Source organism: Mastigoproctus giganteus, chromosome 8 (assembly GCF_048544385.1).
Source record: "Mastigoproctus giganteus isolate SK-2022 chromosome 8, ASM4854438v1, whole genome shotgun sequence".
Taxonomy (NCBI): domain Eukaryota; kingdom Metazoa; phylum Arthropoda; class Arachnida; order Uropygi; family Thelyphonidae; genus Mastigoproctus; species Mastigoproctus giganteus.
Window position 1 is genome coordinate 36,358,851 of NC_143582.1, and position 14,212 is coordinate 36,373,062.

The following is a 14,212-nucleotide window of genomic DNA, read 5'->3' on the forward strand; positions in this document are numbered from 1 at the left end:
TTGAGGACATCTACCCTACTCTTCAAACTCTCATAAACGCCTATCAGAACACTGAGTTGGCACCTAATTTCTTCGCACTCCCTGCAGCTAGTACAAACAAAGACATTCCTCCTTGGCTGGATTGTGTCCTGTTCCAGAAAGTTCTGCAAACATTTCACAAGCTGCACATTTTTTTATGCTGCAATGTGTTGGAGAATCACCCTTTCAGTTCTCTTCAGTTAATTAAGTTAAGTATGGGAAAGCCCCGTAGCCGAGTGGGCAGGAGCGGGAGTGCAGTAGCACAAGCTCTTTGAGTAGACCGGGGTTCAAGCCCCTGACTGCTGAATACAGTCGATCTCTGCCAACCTGCACTGGACCAGCGTGGCAGATTATGGTCCATTTCCCTCAGCATGAATTGTTGAGGAGGCTTCCATCCTGCAGTGGGTTGATAATGGCTGCACTTTACATTTTATGGGAAGAATGTATAAGTATTACTGATGCAACTAAATGCTTTATAGTATGAGAAGAATTTAATTTCAACAGTAGCCCAAACTCTTCTATTTATACCAAACTGCTGCTTGACCAATTTCTAACAGTTAAAAATTATATTAGTACTAAAAATACTACAGAAGAGAGGTACAATGCTTACAAGCAGTATGCTGTACACAGTTCATGTTCTTATGTTACCTGTTGATATTCAGAGTAGCAATTTGTACACCTATTGGTAAGCCATGAGTACTCTATCAAAATATGCAATGCTGTTATAATTACTTTAATAATCATACAAGTTAATGAAGATACTTCATACAGGGTTCAATGGTGTTTAGTTCTCTCCAATAATAGGTATAAAAATAATAGGCATAAAAATATTACTTAGAGACAGCTAAACCATTGCAGCTTTTGGGCTTTCTTTAATATTTTCCTATGTACTATTGTTGGAGTGATTATTGTTAATTCCAACTTAGTATGGGCATTCAGTAGTATAGTTTTATAGCTCAAGTTATTGCCTTCAAGCTTTACATCAGCTCTGCCCTAAAGGACAACTGATATTTTTTTTTTTAAAAAGAACTGAAGTATTACACACATGTACAATGCTTAACAATGACTTCAAGGTTATGATAAAAAAAAAAAAGATGCAAAATGCCATTTCATTAAAGCAAGGCGGTAAATGTATAAATATGTTTGGATGAGTCATTCACACTAACGACATGTACATTCAACAATAACAGCATTAGTCAAGTTCTAAATAATCTATAGAACTATAATATATATGTAATAATTACAACACAAAATATCAAAGAAATACCAGCTGTTCACATTCTATAGACAAGTGTACAATTTCAATTCACTACAGGCACATACAGTAAATCTTCAATAAATCAAAACATGGGAGATTGGGAGGGGAATAAACTTCAAAGAATGCAGGATGAAGTTTATCTAGTATAATTTAAAACATCAACTAAAAAAAAGGCAGGAAAAAAAATAAGGATCCATCACATTTGGATAACACAGCCATGCTCATGAAAATATAATTCAATTTATATGACCAATTTACCATATAAAAAATTAATAAACCAAATTAAATGCAATTAAACAAACAAATTATTTATTCAACCAATAAAAATAATTATGCCATTGAGGGTATTTAAGTTTCACTATGCTGGCTTAATGCCGTTGTTTGTTATTTTGGTTTTTAGGAGCATTAGCAACTAAGGCCATATTGTTCCGGGGATATGCGGTAGTCATTCCCGGACCTTTCTGCATCCTCCGTATTTGGTGGTCATGGGCTCGAACCCTGGTCTAATCAAGAAGCGTGTGCTATGCACTGCTGCTCCTGCCCACATGGCTTAATGCTCCAAATTATGAATTTCTGTGATTTTGGCTAAACCAACTTTGCATGTCCACAAGTTTTCTCAAGATGCACATGCACTCTCTTTACACAAAAAGCATAAATGAAAGGCTATTCCATTATTTGTTTACAAGACCCACTTTCTGTTTCATCAGGATCATCAGCCATTTTCAATCCACTGCAGGATGAAGGCCTCTCCAGCAACTTTCCAGTTCCTTCTATTTTGAGCACTGGCCATCCATTTACTACCCACAAACTCATGAATTTCATCTATCCATCTCCGCCTTTGTCTTCCAGGTTTTCTTCTAGCTCCTCTTGGGTACCATTCTGTTATTTTTTTAGTCCATCTGTCATCATGTCTTCGAGCTATGTGTCCTGCCCAAGACCATTTTAGTTCTTTAGTTTTGATAAGTATGTCCTTTACTTGAGTTTACTGCCTAATCCATATGTTTCTCTTCTTATCTAACAGTCTGATTCCCAATATAATTCATTCCATTCTTCGCTGTGTAGTTCTCAGCTTCTCTTCCATTCTTTTGGTGAGTGCCCAAGTTTCACTTCCATAAGTCATGGTGGGGAGTATATATTGGTTCATTATTTTACGTTTCAGACAAACTGGGATATTGCTCTTCAGTATGTGACTATATTTCCTGAATGCTATCCATCCAAAATTTATTCTTCTCTTGACTTCCAGCCATTTATCATTATTACAGTTAATAACTTGTCCCAGATAATTATATGACTCCACCTTTTCCATTACTGCTCCTTCAATCATTATATCCCTTTCTGTGGCATACTTGTTCATCATTACTTTTGTTTTAGCCATATTCATCTTTAATCCAAAATCCTTACTAACTGTGCATAACTGATTAAGATTTTTCTCTAATTCTTTGGGATCGTGGCTTATGACCACAATGTCATCTGCAAATCGTAAATGGTTTAGGTACTCTCCGTTCACAGTGACTCCTTTCTGCGACCAGTCTAATCTTCTGAAAGCTTCCTCAAGGGCAACAGTAAACAGCTTCGAAGATATTGCCTCCTTGTCGAACTCTTTTCTCGATTTTAAATTTCCTACTGTCTTTGTCTAGTCTAATAAAGGAGGTAGCACTCTCATATATTTTCTTCAAAATCATAATATGCCGGGTGTCTATGCCTTGTCTTTCCAGTGCCGAAAACATTGCCTTATGCTGTATGGAGTCAAATGCCTTTTTATAATCCACAAATCCCAGGCATAATTGGTGTTTTATATTCATTTGCTTTCTCCATTAGCTGTGATATTACGTGAAGGTGATCCATAGTTGAGAATCCTGCCCTAAAGCCAGCTTGCTCTTTCGGTTGATTCTCATCAAGTATTCTTTCTAATCTGTTAGTAATGATCCTTGTGAACAACTTGTAGATGTGGGATTGGTCTATAATTTCCAATTTCTGATTTATCTCCTTTCTTATGCAGCAAAACTATGATAGCATTATTCCACTCCTTAGGCACCACACCTTTTCTAATGTATTTTGTGAAGAGCCTTGCCAGTTTTTGTGTTGTCTCTTCCTCCCAATTTTAACAACTCTACAGTAACTTCATCTTCCCCCGGGGGCTTTCTGATTCTTCATTTTTTTCAATGCATGTTCTACCTCATCAGGAAGAATATTGGGTATGTTGTATGTGTTGCTACTTTGCAATCCATCTTCCCCACTGCTGGCATCATTCCCTCACTCCTTGTATAATTCTCTACAGTAGTCTTCTGCTATTTGAATTATACCTTCGTTGCTGTTTATAAGTACACCATCGCTATTCTTCAGTTTCAGTATCATTTGTCTTTCTGTATTACTGCTCATGGCTGCTGATTTAAATCCTTTGTTTTCCCTTAATGCTTGTTCTACTTTTCTTGTGTTAAATCTTCATATATCCTCTCTGAGTCTCTTTCTAATGGCTTTGCATAACTCGGTATACTCAATTTTCTCCCTGTCAGTGTTTTTCTTGCTCTTCATTTGTTGTCTTCGGTTCATCACGACAAGTGTTTCTTGACTAATTTTTTCTTCTTTGGATTTCTTTTCCCTATACGTTTCTTGGGCTTTATCACTTTCAGAGAGTTGCAATGTTCCTCATCGATATCTTGGTCCTGAGCAGTCTGCAGAAGCTCAAACTTGTTCTTAAGTTCCAGTACGTACTGCTTTTTCTCCTCTTCTGTTATCTCAAAGACCTTTGTATTATTTACACGAGTCAGTTTTTTCCTTTCCTTTCCTACATCTATATCAAGTGTACATCTTACCATTCTGTGATCACTTCCAACATTTACCTTATTCAGGACGATAACATCATTCACAATATATCTTCTGTTAGTGAGGATGAAGTCGATTTCATTAGTTGTTAATCCATTTGGACTCTTTCATGTCCACTTTCTGTTCACCCTTTTCTTGAAAAAAAAAAGTGATTAATGACAGTCCTTGAGATTCTGCAAATTCCAGAAGTCTTTGAACTCTTTCATTTCTTTCACCAATTCCAAAATTTCCTATAGTTCCCCTTTCTGCACTGTTTTGTCTTTTTCCAACCTTAGCATTGAAGTCCCCCATAATAATAGTGTAGTGGGTTTTCTGCTCATCTAGAAGACACTCAATTTCGGTGTACATTTCTTCAACCTCTTCATCATCATAGCTCGATGTTGGTGCATAAATCATTATAACCTTTAGCTTGCACCTCTTAGAAATCTTGAGTATTAGTCTTGACACCCTTGGTGATGTACTTTTGAATTCCAAAATGTTGTTTTTAAATTCTTTATGGACCAGATACCCAACTCCACCTTCACTCCTTTCACTATTTCCATTGGTGTACAGCAGATTTCCACTGGATAAACTTATAAGTGATTCATTTCTTCTTCTTGTTTCAGCCAAACCAATGATATTCCAATTCACATTTTCTAATTCCTTTTCCAGCTCTAATATCCTGTCTTCACCGATGAGTCATCTTACGTTATAACAGGCCAAGTTCAGTTTCCGTGCATGGCAGCCTGGTCGTACCCAGAGATTCTTAGCACCCTCTGCTTCCACTCTGACCATCTCGCTGCCATAAGAGGAGGAGTGAAAGCTGCTGGGGACTGAGAGCCATTTGTTTTGTCGTGCTGTCATATGCTGAAGGGAAGCGGGTCTCATTTTGTGAAACTCTAATCGCCTGTGAATAATGAAGCAGTTATAGTACAGAAAAAACTATAGGGCCTATGAAATAAATTAGTAAACTGAGAACTTTTTTTTATTATTAAGATCATAATGCTACTCATGGCAGATGAAATTGTGCTGGCCACTAAATATATAGGATAAAGTAATCCTCAATTTCATAGGCCATTTAATGATTATTACATGTAGCCATTACACATTAAATAATCAAAGTTTTAACTTCTTGCACTGCATGATCTCTTACGAAGAAAGGCTTAAGTTTTGCAAATTACAGTGTCTGGAGACTAGGCACCTGTGAGGTGATCTGATTGAGGTGTATAAAGCCTTGAATGGTTTGAGCATGCTCAATGCTGATGGAATTCTTTCTCTTGCTCAGAATAATCGCCTGAGAAGGCATAAATTCAAATTCAGGAAAGACAATTGTAGGATAGATGTGCGGAAGTTTGCCTTTAGCCAGCGGGTGGTTGATTGCTGGAACAAACTTCCATCTGTTGTTGTAGGAGTTGATAGCTTAAACAGATTCAAGGCAGAACTAGACAAACATTTGGAACGGGTGGATGAGTGAAATGAGAAGGGGGTGTGTGTTTTTTTTTTTTTTTTTTTGGCTGATGCTATATAAGCTGGCTTTCTTGCATCATGTGCCCTTGCTAATGCTAATGCTATGATAACTCATGTAGTACTGTTTCATTATTGACAAGTTATCAGGAATGCAATAATTGAGACCAACAGCTGTCTGGTGAGAAACCAGTAAGTCTTAAAAGAGGCTGTCATAATGGTGTCTCGTTGTTTTAAGAAAATAAAATAACTCTTCAGTGATGTTATTTATTTAAAAGCTTCCCAATACATAAGGAAGTTTGTTTTACACCGGGTATTAAGACCACAGTGTTACTTTAACAGTTAAATTTCTGAATGCTACTAAATATACAAAAGGGAAAAATATAGCTTCCAAAATTACTTCTTCAAACATTTCCCAATCACACAAATACTTCTTGGAACATTTCCCATTTAGCACATATATGTCAGACTCATCAACTATTTTCAAATAATGCCTACGGCCATCAAATTACCCATGCAAATATTATAATCCTTCCCTTTATCCTCAACTCCACTTATCTCTTTAGATATATCACATTAATACGAGATTTGATCAAAATGTTTGAGAACTGAATTAACATTTGGGAAGTGATGATGCTTACTGGCTATGCAGATGAATTTCCTTTGAAGTAATCTCCATACCATTGTATATGCTGATTCTAATGGTTCTACAAGAATTCCTGATAGTCTTTTGGAACTACTAACATTTCCTGTTTTGTTCTGAATAATTTCCTTATTTGTTGCAAATCTATGACCTTTCAATGGGGCTTTAAGCTTGGAGGAGGGGAGGGACACAAGGAATTAAATCCAGTGAGTATGGCTGAGAGAGAGACTACACTGATGAAGTCTTCTGCAAGATATTCTTGAATGGAAAATGTCAAGTGTGCAGGAGAGCAATGTCATGATGCAAATGCCAATTACCTGAAGTCCACTGTTCCAGGTGCTTTCACCAAACAGCACTATGCAATTGCTGTAAAACTGTTTTGTAGTATTCCTGGTTCAATCTTTGACCATGTGGGACAAATTCATAATGAATAATATCATGTGATAATCATGATTTTCAAAAAAATATGAAAAGCATGATCATCACATTTGATTGAGATGTCTTGCATTTTTATGTTTCTAAATTAAATGTCACTTGTTGATGGGCCACAGAGAAGACAGTCTTCCATTGAGATGACATCCTTATTTTCTGGGCAATAGCCAAACACCCATGATTTATCACTAGTGATGACAGGAGAAAAAGTGTGTGTTAGTAACAGCAGTACACTGATGAAGATCATGACATACAAGGACTCAATGCTGTCTGTGATCATCAGTGAGGATGTGAGAAATAAAACACATCACATTCCTATATCTTTTATTAAAATTGATTGACATGCGCTCATAAGAAATATTAATTTAACTAGCAACTTCATGGATAATTAAGCATCAGTCACTCCTAATCAGATCATGAACATGATCAATTGAATCACAGGTTTTCGAAGTTGAAGGGCAGCCAGGAGAGGGAGGGAGGGAGAGAGAGAGAGAGAGAGAGAGAGAGAGAGAGAGAGAGAGAGAGAGAGAGACAAAAGATATTCTATTCAAAGCACATTAATTCAGATTGACTGCAGATAATTAAGCAATGCAAGTATTACTGTGTCCAGACAAGTCACTAAACATGTTGCAATAAGTTTCTAGGATGCCACAATTTCAAGATACAAAATCAGTTCCAAGACATTTTGATTATCACGTAATGATAATTCCTTAATGCAAAAAAAAAAAAAAAAAAAGTTAAAGGAATGAACACTGTAACATCTTTCAGATTTATCCATAATTAAATTACATATTAACATTAAGAATGGACAAAAATCCTGAATATTAAAAACAGCTAACTGCATTCCATCAAAATATGAAGGCAAAAATGCAGTAAATCAAAACAATAATCAAGTACAGTAATTGGTACTTGCATCATGACAATGCTCCTGCACACTTGATACTTTCCATTCAACATCTTTAAAAAAAAAGAAAAGAAAAGAAAAAAAAAGGCTTAAATTCATTCTCCTGGACAAGAAACCCCAATCTTACCTGGGATCATCCCAGTATGTTTCATGCAATCTGAAGACAAATTTAAAAACTCAGCAGAAAGCCCCCATCTCCAAAACATTTTGGTATGCTATAAACAGATGACATATTAAGAAGCAGCAATTCTTCATTGTCGATGGAGAATTGCTGCTTGAGATATGATACAACTATAAATTAATATGAAACAGTGCTATTGAAAGCCTCTTTTGTCGTTCAGGATAAAAACAACAAAAAAATCTGGGAATCATGGGAAGAGATTATCTATGCTTTAACTACTGTTATAAAATCTTATCATCCATAGCTGTAAATAATTTCCAAGCTTTCACTATACCTGGACAGGGAGAAAGAAAAGAATGATTATGGGGCTAGTGAAGGATGTTCACATTGAGGGTTTTGATGACACACAGAAGGATAAGGCTGAAGAGCTGCTACAATTATATATAGCCAAGGTGAGTGAACATCTGATGGAACAACTTTTTATTGCCAGTACTAATATCATGGAAGAATAAGAAGAAAACAGGCTACATCAACATAGACAGGAGTGATAATTATAATAATTTTGCATTTTTTCCTATAACTTTCAAAAGTAAGCCTTAGAGGAGACTGCCCCACTTTCTTATTGATTTGATATCGGTATCGGAATAGCCAAAAGATGCAAAACAGTGAGCCTGCATATGCTTAAAAGAAAAAAAAATTAAAAAAAAATTTTTTTTATGAAGACCCAAATCACGAGAAGTATTAGAACCTACAGTACTTAGTCCCTTCATGAGTTGAACGGTGAGAAGATGAAAGAAGCTACTTGTTGACATTAGACTTCTGTAGGTATTTGTAATTTTCAGGAAATATATAGAGAGAGCTTGTTCCAGAAAAAAGAAGTTGAAGGAATAAATGTTGTTGTTGTTATTTGGTTTTTAGGAGCATTAGCAACTAAGGCCTTATTGCTCCGGGGATACGAGGTAGTTATTCCCTGACCTTTCTGCATTCTCCGTATTTGGTGGTCACGGGCTTGAACGAAGGAATAAATGAAAAAAAAAAAAGAAAAGTTGGTTCTGCAGCTTTGAAGTTAGACAGTAAAAGGATGCTGACTGGTTGTGGAATGTGTTCAGACTGGTTTGGAAGAGAGAGCAGAAAATATAGAAGCCAATTAAGAACAGTGCCCATGGAAATATCTATAGAAAAGGCATGCAGCAGAAACAGAACATCTATGAGACAGAGTGTGGAGAGACTCGCTAGAGATGGGGCATAAATTAACCTAACTGCCCTCTTTTGAATGGAATCAAGAAGCCTGAGAGAGGTTTTAGGAACACTGCCCCAGATGGGGGAACAATATTCCATGGTACAGCGGATTTGTGATTTGCACAGAGTAAGCAGCCGTGTGGAAGAAAAGTAACACTGAGAGCAAAAGAGAAAACTCAGTTCTTTAGATGCAGAAGCAGCAATATTTGAGATGTGATTATGACAAGAATAGAGATATGTTAATTCTTATGCAAATAGCAATATATGATCTTGTCTAGAAATCTGAGTTCCATCGAAGATAAGCATAGGAGCAGAAGAAATCTTTTTGATAGATATAAGACAGGGCTGAGTTTTAGGAGGATTGAAATCAACTATGTTATCTTTTCCCCACTGAAGATCAGCAATCAGGGAATTGGTAGTAGATATTTGAGAAGTTGAAGCTGTTTGTGCAGAGCAAGTTTTTTTCAAGCTGGAAGGTGGAATGCAGAGTGCTATCATCAGCAAAACTATGGATAGGATTTCTGGTCAGTGGAAGAAGGTTATTAATATATAAGAGGAAAGAGTGGGAGAAAGAGCTGAACCTCGGGGAACACCTGCATTAGTGGAGAAATTAGAAGACAAAGTGATAGCTACCATCACCAGTAGTGAGCTGTTAAGAGAGAAAACTGGACAAAAACAGTTGGCAAAAAACAGAAAACTGGACAAAAAACCATAAGATCGAAGCTTTAGATCTTTATGCCAAACAATCAAAAGCCTTTGAAATGTCAAGAGCAACTGCTTGAGTTTCGCCAATATGGTGATATACTAGCTTGTTACCCATCTATGGACAAATTCAATAGAAAAGTTTGCAGTTAATAGATTTCTCCATTACTTTGGAAAAAGTAGAACTAAGTGCAATGGGATGATAATTGGATGGGAAGGATTTGTCACCCTTTATAGGAACTGGCTGGATATGAGCAAATTTCCAGGAAGAAGGGAAAACACCAGTGGAATAAGAAAGGATACAAAGGCAACACAGAACTGGAGTAAGCTCAGGAGCACAGGTTTTAAATACAATTGGAGAAATACCATCAGGACCTAGAGCTTTCTTGGTATCAAGACTGTAGAAAATTCTTCTGACGTCCTTTTGGTGGAAGACCACAGGAGGAACGTATTGGACTGTACTGGGAATGGTAGGAGATTGGCTGCAAAGATAATCAATAGACAAGTTAGAAGAAAAGTACGATGCTAGCAGGTTAGCTCATCTTTAGCTGCAATAGAACCACCCGGTTTGGACAGATGGGGAACAGAGATGAGCAAAAGTTGCGACCAATAGCTTTGGGAAGAGACAGAATACCCATCTAGCATGTGGAAAAGAAGCAAGTTTTCTGATCTTAGGCTATTCAAAATCTAATTGGACTGATTAATAACTGATTTACAATTGTTGTGAGCTGTCGTGTAGGCAGAAAATTAACCTGGCGATTTGGATGCAGGTCAATTATGATATGCAATAGTCTTCTTATCGTGAACAGTCTTAGCACATTTATTGGAAAAGCAAGGTTTAAATAAAGGACAAAATTTTAGGATGTAGTGTGGAATGATACATTTTCACTCCAAGAATAATTTCACTGACACAATCTGAGCAACTCTGACATCAAGAGATTTGAAACAGTAATCCGACCAAGGAAACGAAGAAATCTTGCAGATCATCCCATTCTGCATTATTGTAATGTCAAACAACATGAGGTTTGGAGTGGCCATGAGAAACACGTTCCATTGGAGAAGAGAACAACACCAAGTTGTGATCTGAGATGCCTAGAGGACCACTTACATCAATCATGTAATTAGAAGAGTTATTTGTTAGAAAAAGATCAAGGCTGTGTGGTTAGGACTGTCTGGTATTCAGTAAATGAACAATCTGTGCAAGGTCATAATTGTGAAAGCTTCAGCATCTCGATCACCTAGGTATGTGCGAGTAGAAAACGAAAGTCAGCTAGCTGGAGTTGTGAACATTAAAATCACAAAGGAAAAATCTGACTGTTAGGAAAGTTGGACTGGAGAAAGTCAGGTTTCAAAGAGAAGAAGTTAAAGAGTTCCAAGTGGTTAGTGAAGTTGGGAGAATGGTAGAGGAAACAGACGAATTTGACAAAATGGGGCAGAGAGATTTTAAGCCAGAGAAGATTGAAAAGAGGATATTCCAAATTACCGAGTCTCTGAGAGGGAATATCAGCACGGAAAAGTACCACCTTTGAAGCGAAATACACAAGTACTACCTCTGAAACAAAAGGAATCGTACAGTTAATAATTAGGACAACTGAGATGAGCAGTGGTTGAATCAACTGATAATTCAGATTCGGTCAGAAAAGTATGTGGGTTTGGCAGACTGTAAGTGGATATGTACATCGAGATTGAGAACAGAGACCACGCATATTTGTAAAATGAACAAGGAAGTGTTTGGGAAGCTTGGATCTGTACAGATAAGTTTGTTCCATTAGTTATGATGTATTCAGTAGTAAGAAATGATGGGGAGGGCATGTTGTATGAAATAATGAAGTTTTTGGATCTGACATACACAAGGCAAGAATATATCCAGGTCCTTGACATAATGTGGCCTTGACAATGCCCCTTGCATACACAATACTTGGATTCCCTCCAGTCACTATCTGGCAGAATAGACACAGTGAGATTATATACCAGCTGATCTGGAAGCCTCCTAGAGAGTTACCAACAGGTTCGGTCTAGTGGACTATCTAGCGGCTGGGCTGCAAACAATGTTTTAGAACTGTACTCTAGAAATATAAGGAAGATTGGAAGATTTGGATGCAAGTCAATTCTGATATGCAATATCTTTATCATGAACAGCATTAGAACATTTATTGGAAAACCAAGGTTTATATAAAGGACAAAATTTTAAAGTTGACTGGGGAATAATACATTTTCCCTCCAAGAATAATTTCACTGACACGATCTGAGCAACACTGACATCAAAAAATCTGAAACAGTAATAATTTGAAACGAAGAAAAGGAATCTTGCAGATCATCACATTTTGCATTCTTGTACAGGCAACCCCCATATAACACAGTACTTCTACAACACGGCTTCGCTCTAACATGATTGATAAATTGCGGCAATCCTGGCACAACATGGTACTTCTACAAGGTTTTGCTCTAACATGGTTTGAGAATTGCTGGAAATCTTACATAATACAGTATTTTTGAGCTTTTGTGCTGGGAAAACCCTGCTATTATGTTAGACGCAATTTTCAACATTTCCATTCCTTTTTGTGAATCCCTGCTGTTGACTGCCTGGTTGTTATCGCCTTCGTGATATTTTTCTAAAGCACATTTCTGGAGGTCACTACCATAAAATAATAAAAACAATTTGCAGTTTCCAGTTTATTGGGCTTTTCTGTTAGTGTAATCAATTATAAACGGGTAGTAAACTCGATCTTCTTGCATATGCTATAATACCAATAGCTGGAATTCTGTGTGTTTTCATGTTATTATGGTGAAATGTGTTTCCCCTTCCATGAAATATTCAATCACATAAAAAGCATATATAAATTTTCAGAAACTCATTACTCCATATTGTGTTTGTTGCAACTTGTGCATGCTGTGTTCTTTGTTATTAATTGCTTATCATTTTTACTGTTTTAAATTTTATAAAAAAAAAAAGTCAGCAAACAGAAATATCAATTAGTATGTACATATTACAGTATGTATTAATTAAGCTATGTGCATAAGCGTAAATTTATTTTTATTTTGCTAACTGGAAAATATTCTTCCAATTTTCACGTATCGTTTAAAGCGAGGTCTACTGTATTTTGTTGTTGTTTGTTTGTTATTTGGTTTTTAGGAGCATCAGCAACTAAGGCCATATTGCTCCGGGGATATGCGGTGATCATTCTCCAACCTTTTTGCATCCTCCGTATTTGGTAGTCACGGGCTCGAACCCCGGTTTAATCAAGAAGCATGTGCTGTGCACTGCTGCTCCTGCCTACCTGGCTACGGAGGAGCCCTGTATTTTGTTGGGAAATCCCTGGATTAGGTTCTGTGCTATTGAACTTGTGCTTGTTTGAGATCATAAAAAATAATTGTGGCTTCAAAGAGTTGCAGTTCGTAACTTTTAAAGAGAGCAGAAGGTACATGAAATCTAGATGCTGCAGAAGAGATTGTACTTAGCAGCGATGAAAAGGAAGAAAATTAAATGAACATACATTATCTCACATATAAGTATCACAGTTTGTAAGGTAAGATGTTTGTTCAGTTATTACTATTTAAGTTACTATTATTATAAAAATAAAGTTAAAATATTAATTTATTACTACTTTAAAAATTAAGTTTCCGATAGTTATAAAAAATGGCGTATTTTTGTTAGCTTTTGGAATGTAACCTCCCTTTATGTACTGGTTCTTAGTCCCATATAATGCGGCTCTGCATTACACGAGATTTTAGGAACCAAACTATCGTGTTATACAAGGGTTACGTGTAATGTTTTTTTTTTTTTTTTTTTTTTTGATTTGGTAGTTGTTGGCGCATCGGCTTCTGTGGCCATATTGCACCTCCCAAGGTTTTTGCAGTACTATGATCCAAGCCCGAGGCGGGAATCGAACCCGCGACCTTTGGGTTGCCGGGCAGGTACTTTACCCACTCGGCTAGCCCGGTCGGCTTACATGTAATGTCAAACAACATGAGGTTTGAATTGGCCATGAGAAAAAGGTTCCATTGGAGATGAGATCAACATCAAGTTGTGATCTGAGGTGCCTAGAGGATCATTCACATCGACCACAATTAGAAGGGTTGTTTGATAGAAAAAGATCAAACGACATTAATCACACTGTATGATGGAAGAGATGGGGGAAGGGGGCTTGCCAGAGCTTTGCTCTGGAGACTAAACATGGGTTCCACCACTTCAAGCCTCCAATAAGCAAAGTGGTGTTATTGCGCCAATTGATGAGAGTCATCTACCACCTAGCATTGCCTTGTAACACAGAGTGGAGGCAATCCTATATATGGTGTAGATGGCTCGACCCCAGCTTATGTTGGTTAGCACCTCCAATATACTAGGTGCCATATTTCAGTACTTGCACACGGGATTATACCCAGGGTGGGTTACTAACAGTCCCACCATCGTTTTCCCACCACCATTGGACCAAGGACTATTAATTCTTTTTTTTTTTTTTTTCATTTAATGAGTAAAGTGGCCCCTAATCATTCATATTCTCCTTATCACTAAAAAGTAACCATCCAATTCTGCCTTGAACTACACATCAGAAGTAAACTTCATGTGATCCAGCCTCCTCTTGCACTGTAAGATTTTTTATCTGTATCCCCACCTCAACCCAGAATGCA

At 37.1% G+C, this 14,212-nt stretch overlaps 1 protein-coding gene across 1 annotated transcript in view; it reads right to left on the bottom strand.

Moving 5' to 3' along the window:
* LOC150081445 (ribosomal biogenesis protein LAS1L-like) overlaps window positions 1-14,212 on the bottom strand; it is a 154,863-nt gene that overhangs the window by 55,796 nt on the left and 84,855 nt on the right. The window lies entirely within an intron of this gene.